The sequence below is a fragment of the Nomascus leucogenys genome, chromosome 4 (assembly GCF_006542625.1).
Source record: "Nomascus leucogenys isolate Asia chromosome 4, Asia_NLE_v1, whole genome shotgun sequence".
In the NCBI taxonomy this organism is placed as follows: domain Eukaryota; kingdom Metazoa; phylum Chordata; class Mammalia; order Primates; family Hylobatidae; genus Nomascus; species Nomascus leucogenys.
In genome coordinates, this window is record NC_044384.1 from 149,483,463 (window position 1) to 149,500,988 (window position 17,526).

Sequence of the window (17,526 nt, forward strand, 5' to 3'; positions counted from 1 at the left end):
CATGTTATATTAACTTTCCTGAAGGTAAGGGCTGCTGAACATTGCCTGCTATCTGCTCAAACTTTGTTGTCACCAAAATCTCTGACCAAACATCTGTTTCATGATTACTTAGTTAATGCCATGTAAATACTTTCAAATGTAAAATCCTAATAAGGTAAGAAAATTAGCTGACTTTTATCGTAGCAAGCACATTTGGGAAATATTCATAAAATAATAAACAAACTGAAAATCAACCGTTGGTTTCTTGTAACCAGTTAACGTACGCTTTATGTGATTGTCAGTCTAAATTGCATATTCATTTCCAGGCACTTACTGTTCAACTCTCCACCTTTCTAGAATTCACATTCTGCTCTTCAAGGAGCCTTACCCACTTCCTTGAAGTGAAATATTAATATATTAACATTTTTTCATATCAGTACAGACAGAACTAAATCTTTCCCGGTGTCAAGGAATCACAATTATTTTAGCCCCACAAATCCCTTACTTTTAAACTCTCCACCTTTCTAGAATTCACATTCTGCTCTTCATGGAGCCTTATCCACTTCATATTAATATATCAACATTTCTCCATATCAGCACAGACAGAAATAAATCTTTCCCAGCATGAAAGAATCACAATTATTTTAGCCCCACAAATCCCTTACTCTTGGGTATTTAGGTTATTTCCAATTTTCCCATTTCCTAAGAATTCTGCATACATTTTTTAATGCTTCTCATTATGTGAGTTTATGCAGAGTAGGTTTCCAGACAGAATTACTGAGTCAAGGGATAGCACATTAGCCCAAAATGCTACCAAAACATTGTTGTCCATTTACATTGCGACATAGCAACAATCTTCTTGCTTTTGCCTCTGGTGGAAAAAAATAGTTTCTCACTGTTTTCCTAGATTCTGGGGACCTTTTAATGTGGTTATTGAGCAAACAAACTTCCCTGTAAGCTGTTTCTTAGTTTTTTTCTTTTGGGGGATACATTTTTCATTACTTTCTAGGAACCTTTACATATGCCAGATGCTTATCTATTCTATACATTGCAAATGTTTTTTCAATTTATGATTCGCCTGTTAGCCTCATTAATTCTATCTTTCAACAGTTTAGAAGGGTTTCATATGCACGTGTCCAAATCTATCAGTTCCTTCCTTCACCGTTTCTATGATTTAAAAGATCTACCCAATTCTACAATTTAAAAAACACATTGTACTAAATTTTCTATTAGACTTTTTGTAACTATCTTTAATGACTACATATTTAACATGTTTAAAACTTTGTTGAGTTATGAGATGGAAATGAATTTTTTCTCCAATGGATAACCAATTATCCCAACAAATTTACTCAAGAATCCATATTTTCCTGACTAACTTGAAAATGTTACCCATATAAAAGAGTTTGTTCTACAGATTGATTTATCTCCTCCAGCACTAGTGTGTTTCTCTTAGTAGACAAGAACTCTCACGGTTCATATTTTTCTCTAACACATCTTATTGAACAATCTTGTGAATTTGTTCTTATAGGTTAACTTCATTACCACATAATCCACTACCCTATTCCCACCTTCATGACCAATCCAAACAGGAGAGCGTTCCCACGGAAAGATATAATCCACACCCCTACTTCCACGAAGTGCCACGTTTCCACGCCGAGTCGGCCACATAAGGACTGCTCTGTACCAAGTACTTGGTGATGTTTTACGTACCTCCCAAGTGTTTCGTTGTTTTTCCCTACAAATCTTACACATTCCTGTTTCATTCCAATGTATTTTGTGAGGCTTATTCTTTCTGAGGATGAGCCGACTTTTCCACTACTTTGTCAAGCACAGTACAGTTAATAATTTGCATTCATTGATCTCGTACTTGTTCTCCATGCTCAACGTTACTAATTATCTTACGGGTTTTGTGTAGTCTCTATCATTTTCCAACGAAAATAAGTCTCTTAATTCCTAATATCTTTTCTCATACATTTTCCCAAGATAATAGAGACTTCCGAAGAAATGGAATAATAGTAATAACAGTGGCACTGCCGTTTTGCTCCATGCTTTAGCATTTTCCCACCTACTCCTGTGCTTGTTGTTGAGTTTCTGATTATATCTTGACTTGTTTCAAGGAAGTTCCCTGCCATTTCTCTTTCACTTAGAATTTCTATCACAGGTGGCTGCTACATTGCTTAAAGGTCCTGTGATATCTATTGATATAGTCATGAGGAGTTTTTAAAATATCCTTATCTTATGCATTACTACATAGAGATACTATTATTAAAATAATATTGCACTTAAGGCAAAGCTTATGGTCATACTTAACATCTAACTAGATTCAATTGACTAACATTTTGGGTAGGAAATTTATATATTCTTAAATAAGGTCAGCCCTTTTCTGTGATATTTATCAAATTCTGGATACAGTCATTAAATGAGAGTAATGCTTATTAGTCTGAGATAACATAAAATGATCATTTCCTAAAAGGCTGTCCAGAATTTACCTATAAAATATCTGAGCCAGTTCCTCTTATAAAGAGACATCTATGAAAATGTTTAATTTTTCCATGGTTACTGTTCCATTAAATTTTTCTAAGTTTTGTTGAATCAATTTATATCATTTATAGTCACCAAGAAAACAAATCATTTGTCTTGACTTTCAAATTTCTCAGCAAAAATTTCTACAGATCTTCTATTTCTTCTAAGTTTATGATTCTATCACATTTTTCACTAACTGTATATTCTTGAATTTTCTCTTTATTTTCTTTATAAATCTTGCCACAAGTTTCCTATTCCCAGCACAGTTTGCACATCTTCTTTCAAACAGCAGAGAGGATTAAGATGACAGACAGGAGGCAGGGCTAACTTGCAGCGCCCACTCGGATGTACAGAGCAGCATGTAGAGACTCACGTCATGAATTTTTGCCCCAAGAACTATGGCAGGAACATACTAGGAAAGCCAAGAGAATCCACAGACCCTTGGAAGGAACTGGATCACTGCTGCGGGCTCCCTGAAATGCGGAAAAACCATGAGTCTGTGCTTTCTCAATGGGGAGGTTCGTGGTCTAGGGAAAATTCCAGGGAAAATTCTCAGGGGGTTACTGGCTGCCTGGAAATAGATTCGGTGCTGTTGGTGGGGCACAATGGGGGTGAGACCAAGCTTTAGGACAGCCAGCTCCATGGGAGTGGGGTGAGGTCTGTCACTGCCGGCTTTCCCCCCCTTCCCTAGCGACCTGTGTGACTCAGCAGAGGCAGCCATAATCCCCCTGGGAGTATAACTCCATTAGCCTGGAAACCACACCTCCATCCCCCACAGCAGCTGCAGCCAGCCCCACCCAAGCAGAGTCTGAGCTCAGACATGCCTATACCTGCTCCTCACCTGGTGATATTTCTCTACCCACCCTGGTGGCTGAAACAAAGGTCATAATATCTTGGGAGCTCTATGGTCCTGCCCACTGCCTGAGAAACCTGAATATTTAACCAGGTGACCCTAGGGCAAGTTTGCTTCCTCCCTATGGGACCACAGCTGATGCACTCTTGAAAGCACCACCTCCTGGCTGGAGGCCAACCATCACACTAAACAAAAACACAACCAAGGACCCTCACAGAGTCCATTTCATTCCCTGCCTCCTCTGCCGGAGCAGGTGCTGGTGTCCACATCTGCAAGACTTTAAGACAAAAATCACATCACAGGAGTCTGCAGACACCCCCCAGCACCAGCTCAGAGCCTGGTAGCTCCACTGGGTGGACCCAGAAGAGGAAAAACAATCACTACAGTTTGTTCTCAGGAAGCCACATACCTAAGGGAAGAGGGAGAACACCAAATCAAGGGAGCACACCGCGGGAGAAAAGAGTCTGAATAACAGCCCTTGAATCCCAGATCTTCCCTCTGATGTAGTCTACCCAAATGAGAAGGAACCAGAAAAACAATTCTGGTAACAGGATAAAACAAGGTTATTTAACACCCCTAAAAGATCATATTACCTCACCAGCAATGGATCCAAACCAAGAAATCTCTGAATTGCCAGAAAAAGAATTCAGGTCAATTATTAAGCTAATCAAGGAGGCACCAGGGAAAGGTGAAGTCCAACTTAAGGAAATGAAAAAACATAATACAGGATATGAAAGAAACCTTCTTCAGTGAAATAGATAGCATAAATAAAAAACAATGATAACTTCTGGAAATCAAGTTCAAACTTAGAGAAATGCAAAATGCACTGGAAAGTCTCAGCAATAGAATCAAACAAGCTGAAGAAAGAACTTCAGAGCTTAAGACAAGGCTTTCAAATTAACCCAACCCATCAAAGACAAAGAAAAGAAAACTTTTTTTTTTTTTGAGACAGAGTCTCGCTCTGTCACCCATGCTGGAGTGCAGTGGCATGATCTTGGCTCACTGCAAGCTCCACCTCCCAGATACACGCCATTCTCCTGCCTCAGCCTCCTGGTGAGCTGGGACTATAGGCACCTGCCACCACACCCAGCTAATTTTTTTGTATTTTTAGTAGAGACAGGGTTTCATCGTGTTAGTCAGGATGGTCTCGATCTCCTGACCTCGCAATCCACTCAATATGAACAAAGCCTCTAAGAAGTTTGGGACTGTGTTAAATATCCAAACCTAAGAATAATTGTTGTTTCCAGGGAAGAAGAGAAATCTAACAATTTGGAAAACATATTTGAGGGAACAATCAAGGAAAACTTCCTGTTTTTACTAGAGATCTAGACACCCAAATACAAGAATCTCAAAGAACACCTGGGAAATTCATCACAAAAAGATCATCACCTTAGGCACATAGTCATCAGGTCATCCAAAGTCAAGACAAACGAAACAATTTTAAGAGCTGGAGGCAAAAGCATCAGGTAACCTATAAAGGAAAACCTATCAGATTAACGGATTTCTCAGCAGGAACCCTCCAAGCTAGAAGGCACTGGGGTATTATTTTTAGCCTCCTTAAACAAAACAATTATCAGCCAAGAATTTTGCATCCACTGATACTAAGCTTCATAAATGAAGGAAAGTTACACTCTTTTCCAGATAAACAAAAGCTGAGAGAATTCCCCACTACCAAGCCAGCACTATAAGAACTGCTATAAGGAGCTCTAAATCTTGAAACAAATCCTTCAAATACACAAAAATAGAATTCCTTAAAGCATAAATCTCACAGGACCTATTACATGTAACAATAACGCAATGAAAAAAAAACCCCAAGGTATTCACGCAACAAATAGCAGGATGAATGGAATAGTACCTCACATCTCAATACTAACATTGAATGTAAATGTACTAAATGTTCCACTTAAAAGATACAGAATGGTAGAATGAATAAGAATTCACCAACCAAGTTTCTGCTGTCTTCAAGAGACTCACCTAACACATAAGGACTCACATGAACTTAAAAGAAAGGGGTGGAAGAAATATTCCATGCAAATGGACATCAAAAGGAAGCAAGAGTAACTATTCTTACATCACATAGAACAAACTTTACAGCAACAGCATTTTAAAAAGACAAAGATGGGCATTACATACTGATAAAAGGACTAGTCCAACAGGAAAATATCACAATTCTAAATATATATGTACCTAACACTGAAGCTCCTAAATTTATAAAACAATGACTACTACATCTAAGAAATGAGATAAATGAAAACGCATGCTCCAAAGTATTCTTGTTTTGTATCTTCTTGTCCTTCTTTCAATATGGCCTCTGTGAACTTGCCAAGTCTGAAAATGTCTTTATTTGCCCTCAATATCAAATGATACGTACATTAGAGATAGAATTCAAGACATTCAATAAACATCTTCTTCTAGTATTATTGTTAAGGCATTATTTACCAATCTATAACCAATTTATATTTTCTTTACCAAGTTGTTTAGGATTTTGTTGTTATCCTGGACACAGCGAAATTTTACAGAGATACATCAGGATATTGAATTTATCTTTATTTCTGCTTAGCAGGTGATACAAGGTATCCATCTGAAAGGATTTTCCCTCAATTTGGGGAAATTATCTGCCATTTCAATGTCAAATACTGATTGACCACTGCGATGGTCTGAAAATGTCTCCAAAATTCCCATGCTAAAACTCAAGTCATGAGGGCAAAGCCTCCATGGATGGGCTAAGGCCCTCCTAAAAAGGCACAGGGTGTTCTGCTCCTCCAACCAAGTGAGGACACAGTGCTCCTCCCTTGAGAGGACGCAGACACAGGGCACCACCCTGCAAGCAGACAGCAGCCCTCACCAGACCCCAAGCCTCCTGTACCTTGACTTTGGACTCCTGGCCTCCAGAACGGTGAGAAATAAACTCCTTCTGTTTATAAAGAAACCAGTCTCAAGTATTTGGTTGTAGCAGCACACATGCAGTATGACACCCCCCTTTCTATTACCTCTTCTTTAGATTCTAATGGATCTATTTTTTTGCTTTTCAGACATATCCACTCCATTAACTGTGCTTTCTCATGTTCTATCTTTTTATGCTTAACACTAGGAAATTTCTTTAGCTTCATCTTCTAGTCCATTAATGTTTTCTGCAGCTATATCTCATCTATAAATATCTACTGAGTTTTCATTTCAAGGGCTATAATGTTCATAGTATTTTTTTCTTTCTTTCTTTTTTTTTTTTGAGATGGAGTCTTGCTCCGTCACCCAGGCTGGAGTGCAGTAATGTGATCTCAGCTCACTGAAAGCTCCGCCCTCCGGGTTCACACCATTCTCCCGGCTCAGCCTCCTGAGTAGCTGGGACTACAGGCACCCGCCACCACGCCCAGCTAATTTTTTTTGCATTTTTAGTAGAGACGGGATTTCACCATGTTAGCCAGGATGTTCTCGATCTCCTGACCTCGTGATCCACCTGCCTCAGCCTCCCAATGTTCATAGTATTTCTAATTGGTCATTTTACAAAACTACCTATTCTTGCTTTACAGGTGTTCCACATAGCGTATTGCTTTATGGGATCTGAATCAGGGTCTGAATCCGGGATCCAGCCCTTACTAGTAATACATCCTGAGGACATAGTTACATAAAGTCTCCAAGGCTGCTTCCTAATGGGCACATGAAAGTAATAAGACTTACCTCATACGCTATTTGTAAGGATTCAATGAATTATTCAGGTAAAGTCCTCAGAACATGAATAGAAATGTTCTAAGAGCTCAACCAGTGTTGCAAACATGGCATCTGGAGCCAAGTGTGTCCATTCGACAGTAGGCACTACACAACCTGGGGTCAGTCACTTAACTCAGTTACCAAAACTGAGGTGTTATAATGTCTATTATACTTTTCACTGCCTCTATTGATTTTCAGGGGAAAAGAAACAAAAATGTGATTCTAAAATTTTTCCTTTTTTATGGCATCCTGCTCTTATTTTATAGAAGAAATCTGAAACCTTCCTTCAAAAACACATTAGATCTTTCTCTGAGTTCTTTTCCAGTCCCTCCTTTAACCTTATTTTAATAAGAGGTCACCATTAGAATTAAAATTCAGCATGTTTCCTCCTTTAAGGGGATGATTCCCTTTAGATGTCCTGTACTTTTTATCATCTACTCATCCTCATCACTACACACTGAGTGCAGACACGAGTCCTGCTTCTGGGGCCCCAGAACATTTGGCAGAAGGACATTGACAGGCAGGTAGCTGTTGCATAGGATAACAGGCATCTCACTGTTTATCTGCTGGAGAAACGTGGAGCCTCAATCAGTGGAGGGAGAAGGAACCCCAGATTCTTTGGCTCTCCTGGGAATGCAGAGCTGGGGAAAGAGGGAACCGCCTCCACTTTTGTGCTAGAGATAAAAAGTTCAGCAGGGCAGGCCCCTGGAGGAGAGTTCACCCAGCAGCATCAACGAGTGTCTAGGCCCTCACCTCCTTTAAAACACACTGTATAATTTCCATATCGGTTTACCTTCCTATTTATTCCTCAGTTTTGATAATAAAAGAATAGGTTTGAAGAAATCCAAAACACACACACCTCAAGGGTGCCAGGAAGAGCAGAATTCATGTTTCTATTTCACATGGGGCATCTTTTTCTAATAAAAAGAAACAAGATGACATTATAGAATCTACCTTCCAAATCACAACATATTTTCTGTAATACAAAATACAAGTGTTTATATGAATGTAAACACTTCATCAAATATCCCCCACCTAATTTATATCCATAAATACTATAACAATCCCAAAATGTCCCAGCTTTTTGTTTTTTTTTTCCTTTTAAAAAGGAAATATAAACCACTAGGATATCCAGGAGATAACAGAAACTACAGATCACAATAGGTTTTTTGTCTTGACCATATAATATGGTGAGAAAATACAGCAATTTTATGTTCCATTTTGTTGGTTGAAAGGTATTGCTGATTGAAAATAATAAAAAATTTAGAAAGTCTTCTATTATAGGTAAGAAGCAGCTATGGCAGAGCATACCAGGGTATTATGAAAAATTACACGTGTTCTATTATCATGTTTTGTCACTTACACGACACACAGCCATCAACCATTCCTCATTTGAGAACCAGAGATTCTCTACCAAAGGTTTTAAACTCATAAATGTATTCAAAAGCACTATTAATCTAATCAATACCTAAATACTTAAATAGGAATTTTACTACGGGTGCATTAGCATAACCACTATTGTGCCTGGAATTCAGCTGCTCCCATGCTCCAAAGCTGAATGTTGTAATTTTGATCTGACTTCTCAACCCCATTTAAACACTTAGCTCCTGTATGCCGTCTGATTGCTAATCTGTTATCCCCGTCCTTATCAAAGCTTTCATTAAATCTCAGCACACCAAATGCAAGGATCTGTAGCTGATAATTTCATCTATTTGATTAGTTTATAATATATTACTCTATAATTACAGATTTAATTGAAATGTCATAGGCATCTCATTATCAGCAAAAGAAATCATTCTCAAAACTACCTTCTCTAATGACACTGTCTTTGCCACAAGATGCCACACCTGATTTCTCCCACACTCAACGCAGCCACCCTTTCTTCAATTCCACACTCCTCTTGGGAAGAACTCCTGAGTCCATGCCGAGATTCTGGCGGGGCCGGCAGAAGGGAGAAGCAGTGCACAAGAGGCTGGGAGGCAGGGACTTCCCGCAGACACCATCGCTAACTCCAGTTCCCTCACCATCCCCCATGGGCAGTCAGGACACACCCCAGGACAAGCGTGCCCACTGCCATAGGGACAAGGTCACACAGAAGGTCATGGGGCCTTCACCTCCAGATGGCCTTCGAACCCTCGCTGCAGCACCAACTCCTCCCTGGGTCTCCTGCCTGCTGGCCCACCCTGCAGATTTCAGACGCACCGGCCTCTACAATTGTGCAAGCCAATTCCTGGCGATAAATCCCTCCCTCCTTCCCTCCCTCTTGCAGAGATGGAGGAGCACACACATCCTACTGATCCCGTTTCTCTGGAGAACCTCGACCAGTACAGGCTTTGGCAGAAGTCTGGAGGCCTCACCACCCCATGTCCTTCCAGAACTCCGGCCGGTGCCGGTCATGTCATGTTTGATGGAGACTCAAGGAAAAGCCAATTCACGCTTGCCTAACAGTAAAGGCAACTTACTGGCTCACAGGAGGGCAAAGTGCAGAGCCTCAGAGTCAGTTTGGTCCCATGGCTCAGTGAAGCCGTGGTTTATTTTCTTCTCCTTATATCTTTTGATGGGAGCTTCATCCGAAAGCTGGTGGCCTCTCACCACGGCAGAAGCCCTGGCAGGGCCCCCAGATAGCTCCTGCTCATTCCCAGGAAGGGGAGCAATCGCACTCCTAGAAGCTGTCTCTGAGAAGGGAGGAAACCTTTCCCAGAAGCCCCTTCTCCACTTTCACAGACTTGAATCAGGTTACTCGCTTGCGCCCGCAGGCAGGATAATGGAGTGAGCTTCACCAGCACACCCAGGCTGCACGGGGACAGGTCGGGGAGGCGCCGTGGACAAACAAACAGAAATCAGGGTCATGACCAAGAAAGCGAAGAGGAAAGTCCAGGAGATGAGAGCGATGCCTTCTACACGGCGGCCATACAAGCTCACAGCCTCAAGTTCACCCTCCCCGTACGCTCTTCCTTTTCCAACAGGCATTATACCCGAACATCCAACCACAGCCACCTCTAGATGTCAACATTGACAAAGGATCTCCTAATCAAGTTTGCAATTCCGCGTAAACACATGTCCCTAAGGAACATAACTGCATTACTGAACTAGAAGTGTGTCAGACAGAAATTGAGCTCTGGCATGTGTTGGCATAGTGGGAAAACAGCCACAGGATAAGATGAAGGAACTGATTCATAAATCACTGCCAGCTATTTTTCTTCCTCCTCTCTTCTCAGTTTAAAAACCCACTGATAAACAAATTGGACAAGAAAACTCAATTACACCTTTTTATTGTTGATTATTATGTTAAAAATGGCAACAGAATTTAGTAAACAATGGTTAGAAAAATATTGCAACACGGCATGTCTCATAAATAAGGATTACAGAAAAATAATTTACTGTGTAATGAAGTTTCATTTATAGAATGTACTTCAAAAACAATAGGTGGCAAAGAGCTTTGTGTGAAATCCAATTATCAGCGTATTAGGCACTTACAACTTCATATCTGCAATTGTTTTAAAATCACTGTATTGCCACAAACATAAAATGTGTAATGGTGTGTACCAGATAAACTACCCCATATTTTCCCTAATATTTTAATTATTGACTAAAATAATATGAAACAGCATTTCAGTACAAAATGTATTTTGAGCAATATTAAATTGTCAAGTATTCCAAGAATCAGTAAAATTGGAGGAATTAAAAGGCAGAGGAAAGCCGCAAAGATTAGAGGTGGGGGCAGTAAACAGCATGAGATTCACAGCGGAAAGTCCACATGTTCCAGAGAGAGGAGGGTGAGGAGATGAGACTTGAAGACGTACAGGTCATGAACGTAGTTAGAAAGGGATGGAGACAGAGCAAGCTCACACCCCCAGTTGTGCTGATGGGCTGAGCCCCACTGAGAGGAGGAGTTAGAGCAGATTGTCAGGTGCAGAGTTAGTCCCAGAGCTGAGGGCCTTGACCGCAGTCCAGGCCTTCTCCAAGACATCACCAACCAAAGAGAAATCAGCACCAGAGCACACCATGCTTCTGGGCGAGTCAGAGCCAGACGGACGACAGAGTGGTACTTCCCGTGACAAATCCTAGAGAATGAACAGTGAGGGACAAGCAAACAGAGAAAACTCATCACCCTAGGACACCGGGAGAATGGCAGCACTTCCCTTTCCTCTGGTCACGCTCTCTCTCCAAGGCCAGGGGAGGGGAATCTTCAGCCAAACACTCATCTCAAAGGAGGTGAGTTCACATGAAAACAGCACCTCCGTTGTTTACCAATTTCAGTCAGGTTGACTCGTATTGGTAGACAGATTCTAACTTGTGCAAAAAGAAGCCATTTCATCTGTAATTTCAAGGTTTTTCCCAATGCCACACCATCAAGTAACCACTTCAAACTAGACAGACTCATGCTGTGTAAACGGGAAGCTGAAAGTGCCTAAGATATCAGGCTGCATGAAATTAGCCACGAAAAAAAAAAAAAAACCTGCCAGAGACGGAGTACTTACCCTAAGCACGTTACTGATGACGTATTTCCTTAGCAGTCAAAACTCAGACCAAAATGAATGGTGTAGGTAAAAGTCAAAAGATTACTGGGCAAAGTTTCAAATAGTGAGAAAGAACCCTAAATGAAAATAATTGTTTATGAACCAATTTGGACATTAAAGGTGTTTCAATAGTAAATCATTGAAGTGTGTCCACGTGCTAATATAGAGAGTGTAAATAACATATGAAGAAGTAATCATTGGCCGGGCGCAGTGGCTCACACCTATAATACCAGCACTTTGGGAGGCCAAGGCAGGCAGATCACTTAAGGCCAGGAATTCAAAACCAGCCTGGCCAAAATGGTGAAATCCTGTCTACTAAAAATAAAAAAGTTAGCCAGGCGTGGTGGTGCACACCTGTAATCTCAGCTACTTGGAAGGTTGAGGCAACAGAATCTCTTGAACTCAGGAGGTGGAGGTTGCAGTGAGCCAAGATCATACTACTGCACTTCAGCCTCGGGGACAGAGCTAGACTCCGTCTCAGAGAAAAAAAAAAAAAGCAGCAACAGCAATTATCATCCAATGTGAAAGGTACTAAGTACCTAATGGTTACATATAAGGGTTATTGCTGGCTAAACAAGTATTTCACAAGTATTTCTCTCAAAGAGAAAGTGTTAGCACACTGCTTGAAAACCTAGGGTGGGTGCCTCCCACAAGCGTGAGGTGGGTTGGCTGGCAGGCTGCCTTGAGATGGCCCACACACCTGTGCCATAAAGCAGCACTGCCCCTCAGCACTACCGTCCACCCTGGGTAGGCAGCAGCTCGGGCAGCGGCCGCCCTCCTCACACAGGCTCCGCCCCGGGTGCCGCTCACACATCCCCTCATTCCATCCTCACTGGAGGCACCAACCCCACCCTTCAGTCTCTGTGGTTCCATTTGCATGAGGAAGGAATCTCACTGCTGGTCCTCCCTGTTCCCAGAACACCCTTTTGGGGTGGAATGTCCTTCCAGGGGCTACTCCCTCTCCTAGGACTGAATGCGACCTTCCTGGATCTCAGCAGACCCAGGAACAGACTCCGATCATCAGAGGAAATAAGGGCCCCACACCACGAACTTCAGGCATCTTTCTCAGTGAAACGCACCACCACACTCCTGGCATGGTGCACAGGCCCCCTGGAGATGGAGCTGCACCAAACACCGCTACATGCACCCGTACGTCATCGTCAACACGTATCACTGAGGCAGAGGTCAAATGTGCCAAACCTGTGTGATGCTGAAATCAGAGACTTCATGTCACCCCATGACACAGAAAGCCGAGGATCCATGTGCCGACGACCCTGTGAGGCAGGTGTCACATCTGCCACAGGACAGGTAAGGCTGACACAGATGAGCATAAAATTATCCAAATCAACCAGAAGCAAAGCCCGGACTCCACCACAGATCTTCTGCCTTGGACCTGCACATAGCAATTGCTTAGTAGCATAAATTGCTTAGAAAGGGGCCTCACTGCTACCACATTTTATCACAAGACCCGGTTCTTAGCTCCCCGCCAACCTTCTCCCCTTTATCTTCCCCCGGCTGCTGTGATTTACTCCTCCCCGTCCTCCCTTCCTTATTCCTGTGCACCAGCAACCCCGTCATTTTGAAAGTAGCTTTAAGTTCAAAGGGAAAATGGGTAGCAGTAAAAAGAGACAGCTAAGTAGCTAAGAAATTGCCTTTTAGTTATGGAAAAACACACAGGGACACATACATATTGCATCTACAACCTCAGTCCTTGGGTTTGTATCAAGAATAAAATAAAGAAAAAGAGGAGAGAGAATATATGAACGAGAACGAGCATCTTTCTTTGCATCAGACCAGAGAAGAGCTCGGAGTTTAGGAAGAGAAGATGAATATTTCATGCCACCAGCCCACTGGGAAAAATCCACACAGAGCAAGTTAAAACCCTGAATACAGAAGTGCATGGCAGAATCTGACCTCTGCAGCAGTGGCTGAAAGTCTTTCGGTCAAGAATTATTTGAGGTTTTCTGTCCCAGGTAGGAGATTCAGGGTGAAAGCACGTGCTTGTGTTATTAGATGTCCAGTTACAGGGGAAAACCACAGTGTCCACGACCCCAAACACACAGTGCGGTTATCAAGCATCTCGTCTTTCCTTCCAGCCTTGGTCTTAGGGGTCCCAGTCATTTGTATCAGTGATAATTTAATGTTTCTTCTTTTATATACTGTTCTCTAACTTATATAACCTCTTTAATAAGAAGAGTGACATCATATCTCAAATGGTAATTGAGTAGGAGAGTCTGCTGTGTCACTCAACAATGGTTCTGTGAAGCAAATGCTGCTTAATCCATCATGACCTCTCTGAAATGCATTGAAAAGTTCCTACGAGAAAGGAAATGGAGATCGGTCAGCAGGGACTCCAGGAGCAGCCAAGCAGGGAAGCCTGTTCCGGGGACACCTGCTCTGGGGGCACCTGCTTCCAAGGCACCTGTCAACTCTCTATGCAGAGCACCTGTCCCTCTCGTGCTATCTTGCCTCAGTTTCCCTTTGGGGAGCCCTCCCTCTCCGTACTTCCCAGGATTTGCCAATTCTCCAGGTGTGCATTGGATCCCATGGCCGCAGTGACCAGTCCAGAGACGCGCACGCCCCTCACAGATCCAGAAACGGTTGGCGGCACGGCTGCTGCAGAGTGATGGCCAGTGAATCCTGGCTGCCTGGGCTGCCCTCCAGAGAGAAGAGCCGTAACACCTTGAGACCCAGCGCCATGACACCTGTGCGGCCTCAGATCCTGCTTCCAATTACATGATCCTGTAAAGTCTCTTCTTTTGTCAACCAGAATGAGCTGAGTATCTGTCACTTGCAACCAAGTCAATCTGATTAGCCAAGTCAGCTGGAATTCTACGCAGGTAAATTGCTGCCTGGCATCTTCTTCGAGTCTTAAGCTGATAACTGACACCCAATTTTCCATGCGGTTTCCAAACAGTCTTGGCAAAAAGCCTGTGTAAAAGGAATTGGCAAAATGCATCATTCTATCTTTTTCTTCCTCAAAATGGAAGGGCTAGATGGGAAACCCAGCAGGAACTCACAGACCAAGTTGAAATTCAGAATGTGGTTTCCCCTAGAAATATGCGTGTAGGTGCTGGCTATGTTCCCATCCTGGACCACATCCAAACAAGATCAGACCGCAGCAGCGTACGGGACATTAGAAACTGCCGTTCGAAAATCATAGCACAGGCTGCGTGTGGTGGCTCACGCCTATAATCCCTGCACTTTGGGAGGCCGAGGCCAAGGCTGGCGGACTGCTTGGGCTCAGCAGTAGTCCCAGCTACTCAGGAGGCTGAGAAGGGAGGATTGCTTCAGCCTGGGAGGTGGAGTGAGCCCAGATCGCGCTACTGCCCTCCAGCCTGGGTGACAGAAAGAGACCCTGTCCCAAAAAAGAAAAAAAAAATCATAGTACAGATACTTTTAGAACCTTAGAAACTACAGGTGGTCTGGGAGTTCAAAACAACTGACACAAGGGCATTCTGAAATGCAACCCGATTGTGAGCTGGGAGCCATCTGAATTTGGGTGTGGGCTTGATTTTCAGGGAGGATCTTTAGATAAATGAAGAGTCTAGTGGCACATAAAAGCGTAGTGGCAGTGGGTGAGGAAGCACTGGAGGAAGAAAGCCCTGGCCCCAAAGATGAGGAAGTGTCGTAGGAAGAAAGCCCCGGCCCCAAAGACCCTCCCTCAGCAGACTGAGGGGTCAGAAGGGCGATCAGAAGGGCTTCCCTAGATGAAGAAACCACCCAGAAGAAGTGAAATAATTTAGGAAGGATTGTTGATGATCAGAAGGGCTTCCCTAGACTAAGAAACCACCCAGGAGAAATAAAATAATTTAGGAAGGATATATGGTCACGGGGTTGGGGACAGGAAGAAGTAGTCCTTATCCTAATCACTACTGACAGAGCTTCATGAAAACCCTTCATTATCCTGGTCATTATAAATGAGAAAAGAAAAACTCTACCTTTATACAATAATAGTTTGCTTGGGGGCAAATCACTCCCATTACGAATCACTATCTGGAGCTTTTACAAAAAGGAAGAGGCAGGGAGCAGTAGCTCACGCCTGTAATCCCAACAATTTGGGAGGGCAAGGCAGGCCAATCACTTGAGCCTGGGAATCCAAGACCAGCCTGGACAACATGGGGAGACCTCGTCTCTACAAAAAAATCAAACAAAAAAAATTAGCCAGGCGTGCTAGCGCACACCTGTAGTCCCAGCTACTCAGTGGTTGCACTGGGAGGGTCACTTAAGCCCAGGAGGCCGAGGCTTCAGTGAGCCATGACTGCACCACTGCACTCCAGCCTAGGTGACAAAGTGAGACTCTACGTCCAAAAAAAAAAAGAAAATGAAAAAGAAGGGATATTAATTTGTATAGGACAACCAGTGCCCTTTCTGGAAGACTTAAGCTGAATCAAAATGAAAAGATTATTTAAAAGTTTCAAATATCTTGGGGGAAAAGAGAGAACATAATGAGCCTTTTTTCTTATGTTAGAATTTTCCTGGTGAAGCACAGGCAGCTTAGCCAGTGTTCATTTCTTCGAATAAGCACAAATTGTGAATTAGAGAACACAGAGCAAACCACAGCATGTCAGCCCTGCGTCTCATCACCTGATAACACACGGAAACAGCAACAAGGCCAGAGGATTGGTCACCCCAGATCTCCTCGAAACAGAAACACGTATCTGGTGCAGTAGCAGCTTCCACCACTCCCACACAGGCAGGAGGGCGGGATGTGTGTGGACCCCAAACACAGACACCATCGCTACCTGCCTCTCTTTGAACTTACATAAGAGTCTCAGCACTGGATCCATAACATCTAAGAAGACACAGAGGAAAACAGTCTCCTTAAAAACCCCAGAATCATTGGACTAAAATAGACTTCAAGGAAAAATCTAGAATAGCTCTGACTCCAGGGAGCATAATTATCTATTATTAAACAAATATATGATTCTCCCTCTGGTTCTTAAAGATCTCTACAATAAGAATTCTATAAGGCCACGCATAGGATATCCTAGTGCTTAATCACCTGCCACAGAGAGGCCTTTTCCTATTCTGAACCAGCGTCACTCTTGCCACCATTTAAATCCAAAATCCACAATCCCCGTCAACCCAGCAAGAAGGCAGCAGCTTAAAATTCACACTGGAGCTATAGTTAAATGTATTTCACGGATACATCTTTCTATCTATAATCTGACTCCAAATTTCTTTTGAAAGCCCTAAGTGCATGCATTATATTTCCTTCCTGGTGTTAGCAAAATGTTAATGTCTAATCAATAGTGCAGTGCAAACATAATGTGCTCATTCATTATGCTCATGATTTTAGCATAAGTATCACAAAATGGGAATATAAAATTCAAAGTATAGCATGTTTCCCTGGCTAAAACAGTAAAACATCCCTTTGACCCAACCACTCCTACTAACCATGGAAGGCCAGTGGATTGAGGCAGCCCTGCTTCTAATTGTGTCTTGTGATTCGAGTTTTATAAAAGAATGAACCCACAACTAACTTAAAAGCAGAGTTCCAGGCACGTAGATGTGGGATCCTTCTCTGGTGGGCATCTCACTGGTAACGTCAGAGGCAGCTCCTACTGGGAGCTTTCTCCAAGCTTTCCTGGGCTCCCATTTCCCCATGGACAGGAGCAGCTGGAGTAGAGGTGGCCTCGAGGATCCCTTTCCCTTTCAATCAATAAACGTTGGAAAAAAGACAATACATGCAGAGGTAAATGTTATTTGTAGAGGGTTTACAGCCTATATAGCAAGGAATAAACCACAAGTAAAAGTAAGTATAATATAAGGAATATACTATAATTCTAGGAAGAGAGGCAGAGGTAAAATGGGGCGTGAGCTCTAGGCTGTGGGAAGCAATTCCATGCTGGAGAAACATGGAGAGGTTTGTGGGGAGGAAGCGACACTCAAGCTGACCCTGACGGGGCCTGGGGATGAACCTAGGCCCAAAGTCTAGACACA

The 17,526-nt window shown here is 42.7% G+C and overlaps 1 protein-coding gene across 1 annotated transcript in view; it reads right to left on the bottom strand.

Annotated features, from left to right (window-relative positions):
* DLGAP2 (DLG associated protein 2) overlaps nt 1-17,526 on the bottom strand; it is a 921,880-nt gene that overhangs the window by 825,211 nt on the left and 79,143 nt on the right. The window lies entirely within an intron of this gene.